Here is a 22,596-nt window from a genome sequence, read left to right as displayed (position 1 = left end):
AGTTTCAAATGTTGGCAAACAAAGAAACAAATGCTAGGGACGCGATAAAATTAAACAAATGCTAGGGACGCGATAAAATTGTGCGATAAGCAGCCATGATTGGTTGAAATACGTCCTTTCGTACCGTTTTATTGGTCAAAAGTAGTATGACGTAGTAACAGTGTAATAGCGAATGGAATAGTACTGCAGTAGGATTAAGAAGTCTAAACGCTTCGATATTATAACGGTGTCGGATTTGAGTGAACTGCAGGTGGATTAATTTGATGTAATTATCAGCTAAAGCATTGATTAATATTAGCCTAAATATCTCCGTCGCGCTGGCCAAAGAAAGTTTCTGCTGACTTTCAGTGTAATGATGTTGTTTCTGATCAAGCGTCATCATGCATGCTTTACGGAGTTGGCAGTGTTGATAAAGAAATGGTGATTTTTTTTAATGTTAAATGGCATTGTGGATGTGAAAAATAATTAGTAATATTCTTCATTTGAAAAAAAATTTGCTGCTATAATTAGTGTAGTGTAGTCGAAGACAAAATTCTACTTTCCCATTAATTGAGCCTAAATGTTATACAAGTGCAGTTCTTAAACATGGTGCTAGTTTCGGCCCAAGACTTTATAATAAAATTACAAACCATTTTCCAAATTTGAAATATTTTAAATTGAAGCTTTTAAAAAAGAAATTTGTAAAATTATCCATAATATATAATATTAATAAATGTATTTTTTTACCTTTTATTTCTGTCGGCTATATTCATGTGTATTTTTCTCTCTTTTTCTCTTTCTTCTTTATTCTTGCTCTTGTGTTGTATTTATTGGTTTGAATTAAGTTACTTACTGTATTTAGTAAACTGTCCTTGTAAATTTTATGTTATATTATTGGCTAAGACCATACCGTACACGAGCCTGGCTCTTACGGTAGTGGCTAGAAACATTTTCATTTTATAAATGTAATTTGTACTCACTAGCTAGCTGGTTAAATAAGTAAATTAAATTAAATATGTTTGTATACACTCTATCTATAAAAATAGTAAGGTGAAAACTGTACGACAATTTTATGCTGAAGTACGACATTTTTCATAATTTGGTACGACGGTTGTTTCCTTTATCTGGCAACCCTGAGCTGACATCTCTTCATGGATTATTTGGGCAGATTTCCCTTGAAGATGGAGGAACCTAATCACGGCTCCGTACTCTACTCTGTCCAGCATGACGCCTCCTACGATTCTCTTGGCTCTTAACTATAGTTCACTTCGATCTACAACAATAAAAATTGGCATGCTTATTACTAAGACATCCACCTATAAACCTGCAAAATTTCAGATCCCTAGCACAAATAGATCATGGCGAGAGTAAGAACGTTATGAACATCCTTCAATAACAACCGTGCTCACAATAACAATCACGAACAGCATACACGTTTCATGCAATTGGAGCGATTCGATTAAGCTATCACTTTTTCTCCATTTATTCCCATGTCAGCTCCTTTTATTTCCTTCTTTCGTTCATTGTTAATTTATCAATCAACAATTCATGTACTGTAATTCTTCTTTCTCCCTTACTTTCCCCTCATTTTCTTTCTCCCTTACTTTCCCCTCATTTTCTTTCTCCCTTACTTTCGCCTCATTTTCTTCCTCCCTTACTTTCCTCTCATTTTCTTCCTCCCTTACTTTCCTCTCATTTTCTTTCTCCCTTACTTTCCCCTCATTTTCTTTCTCCCTTACTTTCCTCTCATTTTCTTTCTCCCTTACTTTCCCCTCATTTTCTTTCTCCCTTACTTTCCCCTCAGTTTCTTTCTCCCTTACTTTCCTCTCATTTTCTTTCTCCCTTACTTTCCCCTCATTTTCTTTCTCCCTTACTTTCCCCTCATTTTCTTTCTCCCTTACTTTCGCCTCATTTTCTTCCTCCCTTACTTTCCTCTCATTTTCTTCCTCCCTTACTTTCCTCTCATTTTCTTCCTCCCTTACTTTCCTCTCATTTTCTTTCTCCCTTACTTTCCCCTCATTTTCTTTCTCCCTTACTTTCCTCTCATTTTCTTTCTCCCTTACTTTCCCCTCATTTTCTTTCTCCCTTACTTTCCCCTCAGTTTCTTTCTCCCTTACTTTCCTCTCATTTTCTTTCTCCCTTACTTTCCCCCCATTTTCTTTCTCCCTTACTTTCGCCTCATTTTATTTCTCCCTTGCTTTCCCCTCATTTTCTTTCTCCCTTACTTTCGCCTCATTTTCTTTCTCCCTTACTTTCCCCTCATTTTCTTTCTCCCTTACTTTCCCCTCATTTTCTTTCTCCCTTACTTTCCTCTCATTTTCTTTCTCCCTTACTTTCCCCTCATTTTCTTTCTCCCTTACTTTCCTCTCATTTTCTTTCTCCCTTACTTTCCCCTCATTTTCTTTCTCCCTTACTTTCCTCTCATTTTCTTTCTCCCTTACTTTCCTCTCATTTTCTTTCTCCCTTACTTTCCTCTCACTTTCTTCCTCCCTTACTTTCCCCTCATTTTCTTTCTCCCTTACTTTCCCCTCAGTTTCTTTCTCCCTTACTTTCCTCTCATTTTCTTTCTCCCTTACTTTCCCCTCATTTTCTTTCTCCCTTACTTTCCCCTCAGTTTCTTTCTCCCTTACTTTCCTCTCATTTTCTTTCTCCCTTACTTTCCCCTCACTTTCTTTCTCCCTTACTTTCCTCTCATTTTCTTTCTCCCTTACTTTGCCCTCATTTTCTTTCTCCCTTACTTTCCCCTCATTTTCTTTCTCCCTTACTTTTCCCTCATTTTCTTTCTCCCTTACTTTCCTCTCATTTTCTTTCTCCCTTACTTTCCCCTCATTTTCTTTCTCCCTTACTTTCCCCTCAGTTTCTTTCTCCCTTACTTTCCTCTCATTTTCTTTCTCCCTTACTTTCCCCCCATTTTCTTTCTCCCTTACTTTCGCCTCATTTTATTTCTCCCTTGCTTTCCCCTCATTTTCTTTCTCCCTTACTTTCGCCTCATTTTCTTTCTCCCTTACTTTCCCCTCATTTTCTTTCTCCCTTACTTTCCTCTCATTTTCTTTCTCCCTTACTTTCCTCTCATTTTCTTTCTCCCTTACTTTCCCCTCATTTTCTTTCTCCCTTACTTTCCTCTCATTTTCTTTCTCCCTTACTTTCCCCTCATTTTCTTTCTCCCTTACTTTCCTCTCATTTTCTTTCTCCCTTACTTTCCTCTCATTTTCTTTCTCCCTTACTTTCCTCTCACTTTCTTCCTCCCTTACTTTCCCCTCATTTTCTTTCTCCCTTACTTTCCCCTCAGTTTCTTTCTCCCTTACTTTCCTCTCATTTTCTTTCTCCCTTACTTTCCCCTCATTTTCTTTCTCCCTTACTTTCCCCTCAGTTTCTTTCTCCCTTACTTTCCTCTCATTTTCTTTCTCCCTTACTTTCCCCTCACTTTCTTTCTCCCTTACTTTCCTCTCATTTTCTTTCTCCCTTACTTTCCCCTCATTTTCTTTCTCCCTTACTTTCCCCTCATTTTCTTTCTCCCTTACTTTCCCCTCATTTTCTTTCTCCCTTACTTTCCTCTCATTTTCTTTCTCCCTTACTTTCCTCTCACTTTCTTTCTCCCTTACTTTCCCCTCATTTTCTTTCTCCCTTACTTTCCCCTCAGTTTCTTTCTCCCTTACTTTCCTCTCATTTTCTTTCTCCCTTACTTTCCCCTCATTTTCTTTCTCCCTTACTTTCCTCTCATTTTCTTTCTCCCTTACTTTCCTCTCATTTTCTTTCTCCCTTACTTTCGCCTCATTTTCTTTCTCCCTTACTTTCTCCTCATTTTCTTTCTCCCTTACTTTCCCCTCATTTTCTTTCTCTCTTACTTTCCTCTCATTTTCTTTCTCCCTTACTTTCCTCTCATTTTCTTTCTCCCTTACTTTCCTCTCATTTTCTTTCTCCCTTACTTTCCCCTCATTTTCTTTCTCCCTTACTTTCCTCTCATTTTCTTTCTCCCTTACTTTCCTCTCATTTTCTTTCTCCCTTACTTTCCTCTCACTTTCTTTCTCCCTTTCTCATAATGCGTGTGTTCGTTTCATTTGTAATGTCCGCTACTACGATCACATTTCGCCTTCTTTCGATAAATTATTGTGGCTCAGGTTAAATGAGAGAAGAAAGTTACATTCCCTTTCTCTCTTATACCGAATTTTGCACACCTCTACTCCCTCTTATCTGTCCGATTCCACAGTCTTTCTCGGTATCATAACTTAAATACTCGGTCACAATATGATAACACGCTAGAAATACCACTGCATACATCATCTCTTTATTCTTCATCTTTCACTGTTGCTACTTCTCGTCACTGGAATTCTCTGCCGCCTGAAGTCAAGGGCTGCCGAACTTTAATTTCCTTTAAATGTAAATTAGAAAAGTATCTTATGATGAGTTGCCAGACCTAACGTGTTGCAAATGTGTTCCACTGTATTTATTTTTATTTTTTTTTGTTATCTAAATCGTGTTTATTTATCACTTAACGCCAATACGTATCCCACTGTGTTGTTGTTTTTTATTATTAATCTATTTTTTGTGTACATTTTATTCAATTGTCGGTTTCTGATTTAATTATGTAAATCCTACTTAATTGTAATCTAATACTAATATGTATACTAATGTGTTTATTTTATTTTTACTGTGTACATTTTTCTTTTTTTTTTATTGAATTATCGGCTTCTGTTTTTATGTGATTCGCATTTGATTCTAACAAATTAATATGTATTTCATTATGTTTATTTTTATTTTATGAGGTAAATTTTATGTACTGTAACTACCTCTTTTGATCTTATTATGTATTAGTATGTAATTACTTAATTCTGATCAAGTTTTATGTTCAACTGTGTAAGCAAGTTTTAATCCTGGTTGAGTGTAAGAGAAGGCCTTAAGGCCTTAACTCTGCCAGGTTAAATAAAGCCATTATTATTATTATTATTATTATTATTATTATTATTATTATTATTATTACTTTCGCCTCATTTACTTTCTCCCTTACTTTCCCCTCATTTTCTTTCTCCCTTACTTTCGCCTCATTTTCTTCCTCCGTTACTTTCCCCTCATTTTCTTTCCACACTTTTCTGTCTGCTTTTATCTCGTAGTACTTCTTCCTACAGTCGACCAGCCAGTACAATAGATGAAGGTACCGCTTGCAATTGGATTCTCTGTTTACGGTGAAGGAGCATTTCGCACTTCGATTCGGTCGATATACACACACCAGACTAGATGATACCGACATAGCGTGCGAGTGGAGTAAAATGCCTCTTCCAGGGTTAAATAGTAGCTGGATCGCCGTGACGCACGAAGTCCTGTTATCAGGCTATGCAAATGAACAGCGCTCTGCGTGGGCGCAATGACATTTCATTAGTGTGCATAAACTAGCTTTAAACGAGTCCATCTTACAACGCTGCTAATACACGTAGCCCAGACAATCCTATTTTTCTTCCCCTTTGTCTCCTTTTCTTCCACTACTGTTCAGGTTAGTCGCTACTGAGACTGTCGAAATTAGATTTTTAAAGATTTATATCAGATTCCTTAAGAAGGTTGTACATTCTTTTCGTATGTCTGTCAACATACATAGGCTATAATATGCAAAGAATAATCTAGCCTTTGCCTTCATGTAGTTTTATTATCCTTGTTACCCTTGTATTCTTCTTGTTTTCCTTGTATGCCGCTTGTTCTTGTATTCCTCTTGTTTTCCTTGTCTTCCTCTTCTTCTTGTATGCCACTTGTTCTTCTTGTATTCATCTTGTTTTCCTTGTCTTCCTCTTCTTCTTGTATGCCACTTGTTCTTCTTGTATTCATCTTGTTTTCCTTGTCTTCCCCTTCTTTCTTGTATGCCACTTGTTCTTCTTGTATTCATCTTGTTTTCCTTGTCTTCCTCTTCTTCTTGTATGCCACTTGTTCTTCTTGTATTCATCTTGTTTTCCTTGTCTTCCTCTTCTTCTTGTATGCCACTTGTTCTTCTTGTATTCATCTTGTTTTCCTTGTCTTCCTCTTCTTCTTGTATGCCACTTCTTCTTGTATTCATCTTGTTTTCCTTGTCTTCCCCTCCTTATCCTTGTATTCCTTTTATTTCCATGTAGGCTACTTCTCTTGTTCCTTGCATTCCCCTTATTTCCCCCCCTCTTCATCTTGTTTTCAATGTATGCCCCTTCTTCTCCTTGTTATCCTTTCATTCCCCTTCTCCTTTTATTTCTGTTGTTCTCCTATTCTCCTTTTTCATCTTATATGCCTCTTGTTCTCCTTGTACGCCCCTTGTTCTCCTTGTATTCCTTTTTTTCCTCGTCTTCCCCTTGTTCTATTTATATTCCTCTTGTTTTCTTATACTCCTCTTGTTGTCCTTTTATTCCACTTGTATTCTCCTTGTCTTAACCTTGTTCTCCTTGTATTCCTTTTTTTCCTCGTCGGATACCTTTACCTTTTACCTTTTACCTTCCCCTTGTTCTATTTGTATTCCTCTTGTTTTTCTCATACTCCTCTTGTTGTCCTTTTATTCTACTTGTAGTCTCCTTGTCTTCACCTTGTTCTCCTTGTATTCTCTTTCTCTTCCTTGTATTCCTCTTGTACTCCTTGTATTCCTCTAGTTCTTCTACGGTCATTTTCTCATGTATTCACCTTGTTTTCGTCTTCCCACTTTTTCTCCTTGTAATCGACTTAGGTAGCGTAGTCGGTATAGCGCTGGCCTTCTGTGCGCAAGGTTGCGGGTTCGATACCTGCCTACGTCGATGGCATTTAAGTGTTCTCCTTTTATTCCTAATGTCCTACCCGTCTTTCCCATATTCTCCTTGTCTTCCATCTGTTCTGCTTGTATTCTACTTCTTTTACTTGTATTCCTCTTGTACTCCTTGTATTTCTCTAGATCTTCTTGTACGGTCTTTGTTCTCATTACATTTCCCTTGTTTTCCTTGTCTTTCCCTTCTTCTCCTATCTCTCTTGCTCTCCTTGTACCCTAGTCCTCTTGTTCTGCTTGTCTTCCTGTTATTCTCCTTGTATTCCCCTTTTTCTCCTTGTCTTCACATTGTTCTCTTTGTATTCCCCATGTTCTCCTTTTATTCCTAATGCTCTGCCCGTCTTTCCCATATTCTCCTTGTCTTCCATCTGTTCTGCTTGTATTCTCCTTCTTTTCCTTGTATTCCTCTTATACTCCTTGTATTCCTCTAGTTCTTCTTGTACGGTCCTTGTTCGCATTGTATTCCCCTTGTTTTCCTTGTCTTTCCCTTTTTATCCTATTTATCTTGCTTTCCTTGACCCTAGTCCTCTTGTTCTGCTTGTCTTCCTGTTGTTCTCCTTGTATTCCCCTTATTCTCCTCGTCTTCACATTGTTTTCTTTGTATTCCCCTTGTTCTCCTTGTAGCGGCGAGATGATTACGTTTTTATGTGACGATCAATATCCAAGTTACCCCACGCCATACTTACTGAGGAGAAAGAAGTAGTTCAGTGTAAAAAAATAAATTAAAGCAAAGGCTGTTTACGCCTACAACTCAATTAGGTGTATTGACTCCAATCCTCAGGCTTGTAGATTTCGTTCAAATCTCAAGTTTCGAGATCACGACCTCTCGTAGCAGTGAAAGGGGACAAGACACCGGCACGGCGCGGCGACCCGTGGCAACGCAAACCACTGGGTTTCGCAACCTCGCCTCGCCTCGGTATTACAGTAACAAGTGTGCGCACGGAGCATGCATAGTTCTCACCCACGTCTGTTACGTCGATGTAGGTCTGTCCGCAGCGTCAAGGACGGTACCTGCCGACCGATGGACAGCGTGTCGCTTATAATGCTGACAAGTCACTATTTGCGGATGTCTGGCGCAACATTTCAGTGTGCTGTCTTTAAACTTGGTTGCTGTTTACAATGATGATGATGATAATTTTGATTTTGACAGTAATGCTGTTTTATTATAGTGTTGATGATAGTGCTGACTGTGATGATGACGTGATTCTAATGATGATGGTGGTGATAGTGACGTTAATGAGATGATTTATTATTAGGGCTAGGATTTTGTATAATAAGTTATAATATAAATAAAATACGGTATGTAGTACATACACATAAAATTTTTAAAATATAGACTCAAATTTTATAAGAAAAAAATTGGGCAAAATAATGTGAAGAATAACTGTATTGTATCAAATTTCCATACTTACAAAAGATCTTTCACACTTACATAAGATCATAATTTTAATCATGATAATAATAATAATAATAATAATAATAATAATAATAATAATATTTATTTATTTATTTATTTATTCTGGCGAAGTTAAGACCATCAGGCCTTCTCTTCCACTTAGCCAGAAACGAAAGAAGCTGATACAATTTTACAGACTAATATTTAAAGAACACTAACAAAAATTTATATAGTTATACAAGCATAAGTCGAGTAAAATAATGCGAACATACTAAATAATAATTACAAAATAATATAATAATATAATTTTACAAATACTGACTTGTGATCTAGTGGCATTTTAAATGCTTAACACTCCGAATGAACAAATACAGTATATAAACCATGATGGTGGTGGTAGTGGTGGTGGTGACATCAGAGCTAGGATTTATATAATAATTTAAAACAAAAATAAAATATGTACAGTAGTGGCAAAAAAAAAACCGGACGGACCGTTGTAGCTGATTTCAGGGCCTTGTTCACTCCAGAGCACGATAGACTGGTAACCAAGACTTTCGTGGTTCGAATCCTGCCTGGGAATGAAACTTTTTTTGTTCCTTATTCAAATTTATTCCCAATATTTTCGACTGCAGCGATATTTTACTACTTAAGTAACTTATTATCCCCAGAACATGAATTTTACCAGCAATCGAAAAGTATTGGGAATAAATTTGAATAAGGAACAAAAAAAAAGTTTCCTTCCCAGGCAGGATTCGAACCACGAAAGTCTTAGTTACCAGTCTATCGTGCTCTGGAGTGAACAAGGCTCTGAAATCAGCTACGAGGGTCGGTCCGTTTTTTTTTTTTTTTGCCACTACTGTACATATAGGCTAAATATGTTCAAAATAGAGACTCAAATATTACAAAAAAAATTGTGCAAAATAATGTGAAGAATATCTGTACTATATCAATTTACAAACGATGACTTGTGATCTAGTGGCATTTTAAATAACACTCCAAATGCACAATTAATAAACCACACTGAAGACGCACTCAAAGCTCATACACGACTGTTGATGGCTCGTGAATTACAGAGCAGAACGTGTTAGAGCTAACCCTTAAATTTCAACACTCTTCTGTCAATGGTAAATGGACTTGACCAGACGACAATCTTAGATTTATTGTTGCCAATTGCAAATGCCATATTACTCACAACGTGTAGGAAAGACATTTGACTATCCTAGTTATATGCATTTTTTAAATTAATTCCATATTTAAGGACCCTACGATCCCGGCATAGCGTAGATGGTACGAGCACTCAGCATGTCAAGCTGAGGATCCTAGGTTCGATTCCCGATACCGGAACGAATTTTTCTCCATTAATAAGCCTAGCTCTCGTTCAATTGGTTGCAACTTCAAATTCCCAGAATACCAGGCTCCAGCTTTGAAATACTGATGCTAAGTAAAATAAAATGACAAAATTTTAACTGTAAATAATGAAAAGGCATATGTATTTACATAGAAATCCCAGTCCTGGTTATTATTATGATTATAACTGTGATGATAAAGTGGAAATGATGATAATCGAGGTGGCAGAGAGCGCTAGAGCTTAGAACTACGAAATTAACTTGCACGGACAATACACATCCCTCTCCAGCCATCAATCCTTATACCATAACTCTGATGGTGGTCTGTTGTTCCTCACGTACGTCATATCCCTCATAGTCTCTTAAAGAGCTTCGCCACTGTATGGCATTAGCATGAAGTATTATTTTGCATTGTGCAATTTCGACTGTATGTTATGTCAACAAGGAAACTATTATCCTATCTTTTCCCGGAAAACAAATGCGCGTAACTTGCAGGAAGAGAATTGCTTCATATACACGTAGCATTTATATTAAATCATAGCACATATTCTCATTCACAGGAATAAATATAACTTATTCGCATCCGTTTCTGCTATCTAGTTCTTAATCAGACCAATCAGATTTCTGGTTGGTAGTAACAGTAAGCTTCAACAGCTTACTTATGGCTTTTAGAGAACCCGGAGGTTCATTGTTCCTATCCTGAGGAAGATTAATCCAGCCTCTACCAATATATCCCACGTCCCTCAAATCCATTTTAATATTATCTTCCCATCTACGTCCAAAGGTCTTTTTTCCCTCCGGCCTCCCAGCTAACATTCTATATGCATTTCTGGATTCGCCCATACGGGCTACATGCCCTGCCCATCTCAAACGTCTGGATTTAATGTTCCTAATTATGTCAGGTGAAGAATACAATGCGTGCAGCTCTGCGTTGTGTAACTTTCTCCATTCTCCTCTAACTTCATCCTTCTTAACCCCAAATATTTTCCTAAGCATCTTATTCTCAAATACCCTTAACCTCTGCTCCTCTCTCAAAGTGAGAGTTCAAGTTTCACAACCATATAGAACAACCGGTATTTCATTCATTCAAAGTGTTATGCCCAAGGGCAGGTTTTTCACTGCAAGCCCAGCATTTTCCAGTCTTTCCTATTTTCTGCCTTCCTTTGTCTCTTCATATGGCCCATATATCTTAATATCGTCTATCATCTGATATCTCCTTCATCTTCGAACTCTTCTCTCGTTCACCTTTCCTTCCAGTGTATCATTCAGAAGGCAGTTTCTTCTCAACCAGTGACCCAGCCAATTCCTTTTCTTCTTTCTGATCAGTTTCAGCATCATTCTTTCTTCACCCACTCTTTCCAACACAGTTTCGTTTCTTATTCTGTCTGTCCATTGCACACGTTCTATTCTTCTCCATATCCACTTTTCAAACGCTTCTAGTCGCTTCTCTTCACTTCGTCGTAATGTCCATATTTCTGCCCTATACAATGCTACACTCCACACAAAGCACTTCACTAGTCTCTTCCTTATTGTTAGTTCTTTCTCCAGAGGTCCGCAGAAAATGCTCCTTTTTCTATTAAAAGCTTCCTTTTGACTTCTTGGCAGCAGCTCATATTACTGCTTAACTTATAGTACATCCTAAGTATTTGAAGCTGTCCACTTGCTCTACTGCCTCATTTAGAATTCGCAAGTTGACCTTCTTTACTTTCCTTCCTATGACCATGGTCTTCGTCTCGTCAGAATTTATCTTCATTCCATAATGCTCACAGCTGTCATTTAGCTCCAGTAGCATATCCCTTAGTATCATTTCCTTTTCTGCTAACAACGCCATATCACCAGCAAATCTTATACACTTTATTCTTCTTCCTCCTACTATCACTCCTCCCATATTCTGAAAACAGTTCTTCACTAAATCCTCCAAGTAGATGTTGAACAGGATAGGTGATAAAGGGCATCCTTGTCGTACTTCTCTCCCTATTTCACTTCCTTTTCACATTTCTTCTTCTATCCTGACTTTGACTCGTTTCATATAAAGGTTACTGAACAGCATCCTCTTTTTCCAATCCACGCCAGTTTTCTTTAGGATCCCCATCAGTTCATTCCAATCCACTCCAACCGGTAATATATTGTTTTATAAATTTAAGTTAATTCCGTAATGCGTTGTTAAAATCAGAAATTCTATATAAACACCAATCAACAAGAAAATAATCCATCAGTTTAAGTACTTTTTAATTCGCTTATGTAGTATCTAAGGCCTGCTGCGAACCGAACAAAACTGCTTGTCAACATATTCCGTGTTGTTTAAGATTATGCCTGGAGTATGCCTATTGAGAAAGAAGAAAATGTGCTGTTCAGCGCAATTTGAACGACTAAGCACTAAGCAATAAGCATTTTGCTCATCATACGTGTAGCCAGACCATTGCTCTCTGGTAAATTATTTTGTTACACGCATTCGCCTTAGAACTGCCGTCTGCTGTCCATAATTTGTTTTATTCTCACAAATGACTGTAATTTTGATTTGAACCAATATGGAAATAGATGCAGAAAAGTTGATTTATTGTTCTGATAAAGTCGAGACTTATTTTGTGTAACGTTATTATTTTTGTTCTGTTGTGATACTTTTTCTTTAATTGGTGTCATATTTTATTTTCTCATTAAAATTAAAATTCTCAGTAGATACCGGTAATTTTGTGAAGTATTAATTTTTTTGTAGTCCACAATTGAGACGCTCGGTGCAATAACTGCTTAACTCTACTTAAGTTGTTATTCCAATGATGGCATTTTCATAATCGTCCATATCTTCTCTATGTCTGTAAAAATTGTATTTCATTTCGTTGATTCTAAGCGGCAGGAGAGTTCATTATGTGAAGTGCTGTGATATCTAAAAAGATTCTAACATTCCCAACACATAAATAAGTTCTTATGTTTTGTTTAATATATCAGGGTCTTTGGCAGTATCATGTACTTACAATACCATTTTCTAGCCTTTTACTTTTTCAGTAGGACATAATATAGCCCTATCACCAAAAAAGAGCTTAATATAAAAAAAAACTCTCGTCTTAATTATCAAAGAAAAATTATATTATTATTTAATTGAAATTCTTGAAAACACAAAATCAGTGAACATGAACAAGAATATTTTACACTATAGTAGACAAATTTCCATTTGCAACATAGTTTCAGATGTGATTTTCTTAATACATCTTCTATTATTCTTATTAGAAATTTAAAACAAACGTTATTTTGTTTCTACAGTATATTTCCGTAAAAAAATGTAAGGGGTTATCGGCTAAACATTCTTATTATGTCTTACTTTGATAAGCTGAAGCCTTAATATAGTATTACTTCTTATTATTCATTCAATAAAGTTCGTGTATGTTAGTGAAATAACACTTTTCCACTGGTTTTAATGCCTGGGTACTCTAATTTAAGAAGTCTCAGAGTTTCTATGCAATAATGGCAGACGTTTTCGACGATTTATTTACAAATATATAAAAATGGGTTGTGTTTAAATTATATATTTATTTTAGTAGGTTATTTTACGACGCTTTTATCAACAGCTTTGGTTATTTAGCGTCTGAATGAGATGAAGGTGATAATGCCGGTGAAATAAGTCCGGGGTCCAACACCGTAAGTTACCCAGCATTTGCTCATATTGGTTTGAGGGAAAACCCCGGAAAAAACCTCAACCAAGTAACTTGTCCCGACCGGGAATCGAACCCGGGCCACCTGGTTTCGCGGCTAGACGTGCTAACTGTTACACCACAGGCGTGGACTTTAAATTATAACTGATACTGAATTTGAATAATTTATACAGTCTAAAATATACCGTGTCCCCCTTAGAGGGATCGAGAAATAAATGATAATTTCAAGTGTAAATAATGATTTATTAACATAACTTTTTACCTAACTTGTCCACACCTGTGGAGTAACGGTCAGCGCGTCTGGCCGCGAAACCAGGTGGCCCGGGTTCGATTCCCGGTAGGGGCAAGTTATCTGGTTGAGGTTTTTTCCGGGGTTTTCCCTCAACCCAATATGAGCGGAGCAGCGAATGCCATAGTAGAATCGCCCATAGGAAATACTACATAAGTAAAGTTAATAAGAGTAAAAGATTATATTTTGCTGAAACAAATCTTAACCGGTCCCAAGAATTTTGGAACAGAATGCTTTTCACTGATGAAATTAAGTTCAATATATTTCAGTCTGATGGAAGAAGTTTCGTGTGGAGAAAAAAAATGCTGAACTGGAAAAGAAAAATCTTCGTCCCACAGTGAAACAAGGTGGAGTTTGAGTACTAGTATGGGGGTGCATGAGTTTAGCAGGAGTGGGTTCGTTGGCTTTTATAGAGGGCAATATGGATCACCAACGTTACACTGATATTCTGAAGGATCATGTAGTGCCTAGCGCGCAAAAACTGGGCATCAGGGGCAATTTCTGATTCATGCAAGACAACCCCAAACATACGGGCCACAATACTCGACTGTGGATCCTCTATAGCATCCCTTCATACCTTCAGACATCTCCCCAGTCACCAGACATCAACCCAACCGAGACCTTTGGGATTATTTAGAAATAAGACTTAGAACTAGGCATATTACCAGCAAAGAGTCTCTAAAGACTGCAATCATAGAAGAGTGGAACATTCCAGCAAATATTACTTCAAAGTTAGTAAATTCTATCCCCAGAAGGTTAGAGGCTTTTGTAAAATACAAGGGCTGCCCTACAAAGTATTGAAATTGAAAAGGAACTGACTAAACTGTGACCAGTGTGCGAATACTTTTTGTTCGTATTTTTGTTTGGTATCATTGTGTTTTAATCAAACATAATTGTTTATTTTGAGAATTGTGCAATGAATTTTGTGTTTATATGTAAACAAATAATAGGGAATGTGTATACTTGTACGTAACTTGTGTTCATGTCTAACAATTTGAAAGTATAGGATTTGAAGCACATTTATTATTGCTATATATTTGTATTACCCACCGTGCGAATACTTTTTACACTCACTGTATATTTCTCGTCGATTTCTGTCATCGCTGCAAGCTATAGCTTGTCTGTCGCGACACGCCAATGCATGTTCCGCTAACATGCGGACAAAAACGAAAAGAATGGCTCTGTAGTATAACTGCGAAAATTTTTGTACAACTCAAATTTTACTCAATACTTTATGCAGTAGGAAAGTCAAGGAAAATAGAGAGGGTTTGGAACTGTACGGGAAACATCACCTGCTTGTTTATGAGGATGACGTGAGTATGTTAGGAGAAAATCCACAAACTACGAGTATCAGGAAAAACATGGGAATTTTACTTGAAGCAAGTAATGAGCAGACATCGGATTTTTAGGCACTAAAAATTGCAGTTTTAGGCGCCTAAAATAAGCTCAAAATTTGTAAAATTAGGCTCTATTTTAATGAAAATAGGCATTTTAGGCACATCAAGGTATCATACTTATTTCTTTCACTGAAATTTTTAGTTATACACTAAAATACGCACAAAAAAGTATGTTTAAACATTAAAAAAGAATACTATATTATATTTATAAACAGAGCTGCACAAATTTAATATATTGAAACTAATGAAATAATGATTATTGATATCAAGATTACTCATTTTAAGTTATTGAAATTCAGTTCCATGCTCACACTTTATTATAATTATCTGCACAGTACACCACCAGAATTTTTTCTAAATTCTCCACAGTTAACCTTTGCCTTTTGTCACTGAGAATCATTTTGAAAGCAGAAAAACTTCTTTCAACCGAAACTGATGTGAGAGGCGCAAATTTTAAATTAGGTACAATAGAAACATCAATACTTACTGGAACATTTACACTTTCCCCCGATATCACTCCTGATACTTTTTCCAACAATGAAAATCCTACATTCTTATTTAATACGTTGTCCCACTTATTTTTAACTTTTTTCCCAGTTTCGCCCAAAGCATAATGCATGTTCACTTGAGCTTCCTTTACTATTGCTATTTGGCTACAAAGAGATTGTTTTTCACGTTCTAATTGTTCAATGCTTGCAGGTATGAAAGAAAAGTTTGATGTTATGTAGGCAATATCGTTTTTCACTCGTGAGTCATTCAGACAATCTTTCACTGTTTTCACACACGCTGCACTATCAGTTTCAGGTAATTTATCAATAACTGTGACCACTTCTTTAAAATACTTAGAATAATACACCACTGACTGAATCCAGGTTCCCCATCGTGTAACAACCGGCTGAGGTGGGAGTGGGATATCTGGAAAGTTCTCTCTGAATATTGAAATCCTGGATGGGGCTTTACAAAAAACATTTTTTTGTGTTAGAAATAAACGAATTGACAAGAGGAAATTCATTCCGGATTGTTTCAGAAACCCTGTGAAGGCCATGTGCTAGACAGGTTACATGCGTGAGGTTAGGATAAAATGTTTTAAGAAGTGGAGCTGCAGCAACCATGTATGAGGCAGCATCAGTACAAAACAACAGAACTTTAGAATCGTCTATATTACCTGAGTATAAAGACTGTAGGCCTTTATTTACAAAATAAGCAATGGCTTGGCTATTCACTTTCGAAAGCTCCTTAACACATACGAGGTGTGGAATCGAAGGTCCATCAGGACTAAGTTTTCCTACTACCATATTTGCTATATACCTATTCATAGGATCTGAGGTTTCATCCACAGAGACCCATATGTAAGAATCACCTATATCCTCCCGAATGGAAGCTAAAGTTTCATTGTATATTCTGTCTAAGTAATTTTTTCTTAGGGTCGACTCAGATGGGATATTTTGTTTGCAGTATTTTTGTAAAAACTGTCTTAAAACCGGATTTTCAATTGCATTCCAGGGAATGTTAGCAGCAACAAACGCTCCGGTTAAATCAGCATAGAAATTGCTGCTGAGATTGGATTAAGTAGGCTGTGTTAGTAAAGTTTGTTGCAGTTGATTTTTCTGCTAAGCTTTAGCCTTATGAGCCGCTCCTTGCACATGCTGCTTTAGGTGGCACTTCTTTTCTTGCGAAATCTAAAAATGTAGAGTAAACTGAATTAAAATAAAATCCTAATTGTTGTATTGCCGTATTTCTATCACAAAGTTAGTGGGTTCGAACAATCAAAATTTTAATGACCTGCAAATACTTTAACTATCGGAATTTAAAAGGTTAAAGTGTAGTGGTCTTAAAAAGAATTATACCTCAGGATAGCTCAGTCAATGTATAAATATTATAGGCCTACTCATTAAAATTAATAGAATTTATATATTTCAACTATTGTTACATACCCGTTTGCTACAAATCTTGCAGAATATTATTTTTCCATCATAAGTGAATTCTGAATATTGTCTTAGCCATTGCCGGATCAATGTAGATTTTGCACTTATATTTTTCGGCATTATCGCGTTAAACTTCACAGGAAAACGTCCTACCGCTCAAAACTTCTCAACAGAAATAAGGTGAGGGAAAGAGCAACTGTTAACGAGCATTCAAATGAACCGTTGTTATTGAGATTCAATTGGACAAAAATACAAAGTTCCACTTATTGTTGCATTTCCTGGTAGTGTTAACACTAGAAGGGCCATTCTTTTAAATATTTTGTAACGGTTTACCCTACTAATTCGCAGCTTTACGACTTTTCATAAATATTTCAAAAACACTCTTTCTCCAAAAATTGTGATTTTATGACACTCTTAAGGGCAGTACAGCTAATCGGTTTCAGACCGAAAACAGTCATTTTTATAGTAGGCCTATAGTATATCTCTGAATCGGTAGCAGCACATGTTGTGATTGTTGCCTGCTTCAAAACTAAGGTTGGTTCTTTGTCGGCATTTATGCCTCCAAACATGTTAAATTCGGTGAAATCTATTGCGAGTGTCGTGAGATTCAAAACATTTTGTTTCCTTTATCAATGGTTTCATGGCCGGTGTGAAGCAAACTTTCCACTTTTTAAATGCCTTAAATTTCGCAGTGAATGCATGTATAAATTATAAAAAGTAAGAGTAAAATGCGAAACTTTACAGTACGTTAGGCATTTTCAGGCGAATATTAACAAATTAGGCTCTAATAACCGTTTTAGGGCATTTTAGGGCACTATAAAACTCTTTGAATACCATTCAATTTCCATGAAACACAAATATTAATAATTATTTTTACTTTTCTCCTAAAGAAACAAAATAGGCATTTGCCCTAGAATCCGATGTCTGGTAATGAGATAGGTTTGGAAGTAAAATCCCAAGAAAACAAAGTAATGTCTCGTGACTAAAACATAGTACGAAATGGAAATATAAAAATAGGAATTTTATCATTTGAAAAGGTGAAAAAATTCAAATACCTTGAAGCAACAGTAACATATACACTCGAGAGGAAATTAAACGCAGAATAAGTAATTGAAATACCTACTATTATTCGATTGAAAAGCTTTTGTCATCCAGTCTTGCTTTAAAAAACCTGAAAGTTAGAATTTATAAAACAATTCCTTACCGGTTGTTCTGTATGGTTGTGGAACTTTAACTTTCACTTTGAAAGAGGAACGGAGGTTAAGGGTATTTGAGAATAAGGTGCTTAGGAAAATATTTGGGGCTAAGAGGGATGACGTTACAGGAGAATGGAGAAAGTTACACAGCGCAGAACTGCACGCATTGTATTCTTCACCTAACATAATAAAGAACATTAAATCCAGAAATTCATATAGAGTGTTAGTTGGGAGACCTGAAGGAAAAACATCTTTGGGGAGGCCGAGTCGTAGATGAGAGAATAATATTAAAATGGATCTGAGGGAGGTGGGATATGATGGTAGGGACTGGATTAATGTTGCTTAGGATAGGGACCGATGGCGGGCTTATGTGAGGGCGGAAATGAAACTCCGGGTTCCTTAAAAGCCAGTAAGTAAGTATATTACCGGTTATTCTGTATGGTTATGAACTTGAACTTTCACTTTGAGAGAGGAACAGAGGTTAAGGGTGTTTGAGAATAAGGTGCTTAGGAAATTATTTGAGGCCAAGAGAGATGACGTTACAGGAGAAGAGAGAAGGTTACACAGTGCAGAACTGTAAGCATTATATTCTTTATGTAACATAATTAGGAACAATAAATCCATATGTTTGAGATGGGCAGGGCATGTAGCACGTATGGACGAATCCAGAAATTCATATAGAGTGTTAGTTGGGAGACCTGAAGGAAAAAGATCTTTGGGGAGGCCGAGTCGTAGATGGGAGAATAATATTAAAATGGATTTGAGGGAGGTGGGATATGATGGTAGGGACTGGATTAATCTTGCTCAGGATAGGGACCGATGGCGGGCTTATGTGAGGGCGGCAATGAACCTCCGAGCTCTCTAAAAGCCATAAGTAAGTAAGTAGGGCTAAGTAAGTAAAATGTAAGCAGATAATCAGCGCACACTTTAAATAGTTCATTCAGTGGGAAAAATTTAAGTTACCGTTGTAAATGCTGGAATCTCTTGTGATCTAGGGATTTTTAGTTTTTGTTAATTTGTTAATGAATTCACTTACTTGTAAGATGAGCTGTTGGAAACGGTTACTACAAATCCTTGCATGCATTGGATGTGTGACCTCAGAAACCTGTAGAAGGAAAATAATATTCTTATACAACGCACAAATTACGTAATAATCCACCTATTTAAGTTCTGCCTTGATCCTTCTGATCTGCCATGTGTTAAACATGAAATCTCACGTATATAATAACAAAACAATGAAACTAGAGGGAGACGAGAAATAATTAGACCTATAATTACGATAGGAAAATAAATTAAAACTACTAAAAGGCATGAAGAGCAAGAAGAGTGTGAATACAGATACTAAATTAACAATATTTCACTAGAAATGTAATTACGTAGACAACATAACAGACTGGAACAGCTCTTGTTACTAAAGTCCTTGAAAGAAGAATGCGTAAAGGACACTTGACAAATCTTGGCTTATACTGAGTGTTCTCATTTCTCAGAAAATATTAATTTTAGAACCCATGTTTGTAGGACTTTTAGTTCTTGTTTTGATGAATACTATCTCTTCTCTAAATATTGGAACCTTTTTGTTTTTCAGAGCATCCTACATAAAAAGGTAAGATACTGGCGCAGAGTCCACACCTGTGGAGTAACGGCTAGCGCGTCTGGCTGCGAAACCAGGTGGCCCGGGTTCGATTCCCGGTCGGGTCAAGTTACCTGGTTGAGGTTTTTTCCGGGGTTTTCCCTCAACCCAATACGAGCAAATGCTGGGTAACTTTCGGTGCTGGACCCCGGACTCATTTCAGCGGCATTATCACCTTCATCTCATTCAGACGCTAAATAACCTAAGCTGTTAATAAAGCGTCGTAAAATAACCTACTAAAATAAAAACAAATACTGGTGCAGAACCGCAGCTATCCTCGCTTTCTTGGTTGTCTGGCTTTTCGAGCTCTGAACTCCGGACGGATCCAATGGCCCAATTTAAATTGCGGAATAACTCCTGTCCTATAACTTAATTCGACAATGCATCTGCGTTCTACTATTTACCTTAGAGCTGTTTTCTTTGCGCGATAGCATTCTTCTAAAGCAGCGGTGACCAAAGCGGGTGTCGTGATTGCATCGTGTAATCACAGATATTCAAACGGGTACGAGGAGTTTCCTGTACATTGCTGTGTGTTTCATTCACGTACTGATGTCGCTCTACAAACTCTGTCTCTACAAGCAGTAAGAGGTGGTTCCGTAAAGAATGAGAAGCAGAACTTCTTTGTTGTTCTGTCGGACAAAATGTAATATGTTTACTTTACTCAACGGTTCAGTTAGGAGTAGGTCTATATTATTATTATTATTATTATTATTATTATTATTATTATTATTATTATTATTATTACGACCACTAAGTATGTGTTTCTATAATTCTTCTGTACGTGCATGAATATTGATATCTACTCCCTAGAAGGATAAAATTATTAGGTTTTATCTCAATTTTGATCTTCTTAATCCTTAGATGAGGGTAACTATTTATTAGTTATTCATTTAATAATAATATTGTAGGAAAACTGATTCAATATTATGTGCCAACGAACTGTTAAACGCCAGCAACTGACATGCCTTAAATCATAGCCTGGAAGAGAAAGATGACATAAATAAATGTAAGGAAGTCAGCTACCTAATGGGGTTTGAAATATCTTGTGCTCTAAAACCTTTTAATAGAACAGAATTTCTCAAAAGAGTAATGATTAAAATAGCTTAAATAACTTGTATATAACCAGTTTTTAATTTTTAAAAACTACGAATTTCTCGACCAAGTATCGAGAGAAGAATTTAGAAAATTCCTGATTATATTCAAGAGGACGGTTAAAAAAAGAAGCAATATATTATATATATATATTTTTTTTTTCTTCGGATTTAGCCAACAAAATGTAAAGCAAGTTTCTCGTCAAGCAACTGGCTTCCAGGTCTCATGGCACACGCGTACTCTTTTTACGACTTCGCATAGTTAGAATTCGGTATAATTATCACATCTTACTGGAGCACAGCACAACGGTTAGTTGACACGAAGGCTAGGAACCAACTCATTGAGAGCAACCATTCACAATACATTCACGTAGAAACAACCGTAAGCCGTAACGATGTAAAATTAGACGACTGGTAGCTGCAAGCTCTTAATGTTTACTTCAAAACAAAGTCGAGATTCGCTAATGGAAGATCGAGACTCGAAACGCAGCAAGAATATATACTTGAACTAGTGGCTTGTGCAGCAAATGCTGCTGCAAACTAAGTTCGTTAGACGTTCAAATAAAAATTTTTCAGATTTATTTTCAATGAAGAATACTTGACATTTTGATAGTTATTTGCTTCCATAGTAATGAAACATACTCACTCTGAATGGGTTTTTTAGGCCACATACTTTTTTTGAACCTATCCACCTTCAGTTTTTGAGTTTCAACACGGAAACGCAAGTATCAATGTCAGGACGATAGCAATAGCTGTTTCAGGTCATTGTGGATTGTAGGCGAAAGTTCAAAAAAAATGTCAGGTTTGCTAAGTTTTCGAAGAATAGCATTTTGGTATAGCTGCTGCATGTAGAACTTAAAATGTAGAGCGTAAAATCATTTTATCCTACTAAGAGATCATACTGAAATGATCTGGAGACTATAACATTTTCTAGGCCTCTTATTTTATTAGTAAGTAATACCTTTTGGTCTTTCCGTAGGAACTGTATTTTTTGCGCTCTCTAGAGCCAATACTGAAGACAATGACACATATCAATATCTACACTATACCGCCATTAAGTATATGAAAAAGACCCAATCCCACTTGATTAAGAACTATAAAAATATTTGATTTTTAAAAACAATATTATTATCTTACGTAAGTTTTGTAGTTATATATAGCAGCCACTCAGTAAATTATAGAAATGAAGATCTAAATTAAGATATTCTCTACATTTACTTACATAACCTCAAAACGTTTTCTTTCATGTCATCAATATAACATTAATATTATGTATAATTAATGAAAAATAGACGCATCATGACATTAACCATAATAATATGTAATTTCTAAAATGGTAATAATGTCATCAAACCACCTCAAGTTTCGTAGATTTGAATATCCAATACACAGCTGTACTCACAAAATTATACACTGCAGAATGAGACCTGTATATTATTTTTAATAACAAATTGAATTTCAGCTCTAAATATGTCAGCAATCCTGCAGGTATAATGTTTCGTGTAATAGCCTATTGTTTATTGTAGTGTGTGTTTTGTTTTGTTCTAAAATTCAATCAAGTCGGCCGTGATTCAATAAAATTAGTTCTCAAAACTGACAACAGATGGATTTTGTAAAATAGGAAAATTATGTACGAAAATTGACATTTCACTGAAAACTACTATTTTTCCGAAAAACTTTGAATGCCAGGCATGAAAATGAGGGGTCACTCATTAAAATCCGTTCAGCCGTTTTCCCGTAATTTCCATTACCATTTCAAATTATATATATATATATATATATATATATATATATAGATATAGATATACAAGCTACCGAGAAGCACTGCAAAACCTGTCTGCAATGTAAAAGCAAGTGACCGTTGAAAATCGTATTATCTTGAAGGGAGAGAAGAAACGCTTATCGCTACATCCATCATGGTGAACTATTACGATAAACCTGAGCTAGAACCAATCTTAAACAAA

The sequence above is a fragment of the Periplaneta americana genome, chromosome 7 (genome assembly GCF_040183065.1).
Source record: "Periplaneta americana isolate PAMFEO1 chromosome 7, P.americana_PAMFEO1_priV1, whole genome shotgun sequence".
Lineage (NCBI taxonomy): Eukaryota > Metazoa > Arthropoda > Insecta > Blattodea > Blattidae > Periplaneta > Periplaneta americana.
Note: the sequence above shows the minus strand (reverse complement) of the source record.